The sequence below is a fragment of the Rattus rattus genome, chromosome X (assembly GCF_011064425.1).
Source record: "Rattus rattus isolate New Zealand chromosome X, Rrattus_CSIRO_v1, whole genome shotgun sequence".
Lineage (NCBI taxonomy): Eukaryota > Metazoa > Chordata > Mammalia > Rodentia > Muridae > Rattus > Rattus rattus.
The window spans coordinates 27,832,325-27,835,177 of record NC_046172.1 but is presented as its reverse complement, the minus strand read 5'-3'; positions in this window follow the sequence as shown (position 1 = coordinate 27,835,177).

Sequence of the window (2,853 nt, the reverse complement as noted above, 5' to 3'; positions counted from 1 at the left end):
CTTGATCTGCCATTATGCCTTCCCACCATGGTGAAATGTATCCCCTCATCCATGATCCAAAACAAATCCTTCATTCCTTAAGTTGCTTTTGTGAGTCATTTAGTTCAAGCAATAAATGAAGTAAGTAATCCATCATTTGAGGATGAAAATCACTTTGTAAAGCCACTCTAGATTTTAGAAACTCACTATCAGTGCATATCTGCTCTAAGCCCATCAATTTGTGAATTATCATTGAACAACACATAAAGGTGAGATTGTTGACATTCCAGAATTATCTAAGACCAGACCAGTAGAACATCAGCATATATATGCACGCAGAAACAAACTGAGTAGCAGCTGAGGAACAATGTTGGTCTCAAAGACTCTGTCCAGAATGGTCTGAAATTGACTTCCATAAACAGATAGCAAAAGTTTTTATTTCTCAATATTTCTGTTAGGTACAGTATTGCTCTTTTAAAGGACATCAGAAAATAAAACATTTTCCCTAAACTGACTTTTGCGCAATAGCATTATAAAAACAATAGGATTATAATGACAATATGACATTTGATACTTTATAGAAAATCATTTTGAAATACTTAGCTTTTATGTAAATTATCAAGCAACTAAAATACTGTCTCTATGCAAAAGCTCTAGGCCTTCTTCTCTATGCAAAAGCTTCTAGGCATTTTAATTGTTGAATGCAAGTAATTTAGAATATTCATAACCCAACCAGTTTAAGCAATGAAACTTTGTGGGGAGAAAAATACCATATAAATATATAAAAGCATATACAATAGTGTAATAATCTGATACTAACAGATAGTGATTACTTTTTGGAGAAGAAAAAAGATAGAGTGATTTGTGGCTTTGTGGAATGTTTGTATTTTTGGAGGAAGAATGTGTTCATAACAAAATTATGGGAAACAAACCAAGTACCTGACAAGTATGACAATCTAGTATCTTGCAGGTGGTAGTGATTTTTCTTATTGCTTTAACCAAACCTGGTAAGAAGTAACTTAAAGTGGGAAGATTTATTTGGGATCACAGTCTGCAAAGATACAGTCCACTACGGTCGGGAAAGAAGGGTGGCTGGACCACGAGAGAACGGATCATTTGACTTCTGAACCCAGGAAGCAAAGAAATACAAATAATTGCTTTTGGTTAGCTCACTTTTTCCTGTTTATTAAGTTATGGACCCCAGCCCATGGAATGACAGCATTTGGTATTGAGGGTAGATCTTGCGTATTTAGTTAATCTTCTCAGTAAACTCTCTCTCTCTCTCTCTCTCTCTCTCTCTCACACACACACACACAACACACACAACACACACACACAAATTTGAGGTTCCTCAGTGATTCTAGCTCAAGTCAGAAATGATAATAAACCATTAAATTACATATACTATAATGTTGTTTACAAAGACCTTCACATTTCTGCAGGTCACTTTCCTGAAACTTGAAATTTCATGAATTGATATTAAGAAAATTTTATTTATTTTGTCCACTGAAAACTAAATAAAATTTAAAAAGTCAATTTTCAGGCAGTACTTATATAATGGAAACACTTAAAAGAAGTTCCAGAGATTTTTTTCACATACCCATGAAAAATGATTTTCTTATTAGAAATTATAGGAACCCATATGAATGAGTGAAAGAACTCACTAGAATATATATATATATATATATATATATATATATATGTGTGTGTGTGTGTGTGTGTGTGTGTGTTTTATTAACTTGAGTATATCTTATTTACATTTCGAGTATTATTCCCTACTCAGTTTCCAGGCAAACATCCCCCTAATCCCTCCCCCTCCCCTTCTTTATGGGTGTTTTGCTCCCCATCCAGCCCCCATTGCCGCCCTCCCCCCAACAATCATGTTCACTGGGGGTTCAGTCTTAGCAGGACCAAGGGCTTCCCCTTCCACTGGTGATCCTACTAGAATATTCATTGCTACCTATGAGGTCAGAGTCCAGGGTCAGTCCATGTATAGTCTTTTGGTAGTGGCTTAGTCCCTGGAAGCTCTGGTTGCTTGGCATTGTTGTTCATAAGGGGTCTCGAGCCCCTTCGAGCTCTTCCAGTTCTTTCTCTGATTCCTTCAATGGGGGTCCCGTTCTCAGTTCAGTGGTATGCTGCTGGCATTCGCCTCTGTGTTTGCTGTATTCTGGCTGTGTCTCTCAGGAGCAATCTACATTAAATCCGGGTCGGCCTGCCTTCTTTTGCTTCATCCATCTTGTCTAATTGGATGGCTGTATATATGGGGCAACCCTGTAGGGCAGGCTCTGAATGGGTGTTCCTTCTGTGTCTGTTTTAATCTTTTGCCTCTCTATTCCCTGCCAAGGGTATTCTTGTTCTTTTAAAGAAGGAGGAAGATCCATTTTTTTGATCATCCGCCTTTTGTTTTCATTTGTTCTAGGCATCTAGGGTAATTCAAGCATTTGGGCACAGCCACTTATCAATGAGTGCATACCATGTATGTCTTTTCTGTGATTAGTTACCTCACTCCAGGATGATATTTTCCAGTTCACCATTTGCCATTTTAAAGTCATTGTTTTGGATAGCTGAGCAATATTCTGTTGTGTAGATGTACCACATTTTCTGTATCCATTCCTCTGTTGAAGGGCATCTGGGGCCTTTCCAGCTTCTGGCTAGTATAAATAAGGCTACATGAACATAGTGGAGCACGTGGTCTTTTTATATATGTTGGGGCATCACAGTGTCACCCAAGAGAGGCTAGCTAGATCCTCAGAGCAGTTCAATCCAATTTCAAGGAACCTCAGACTGATTCCAGAATGGTTGTGTGATCTGCAACCCCTCAACAATGGAGGTGTTCCTCTTCCATCCTCACCAGTTGCTATCACCTGAGTTTTT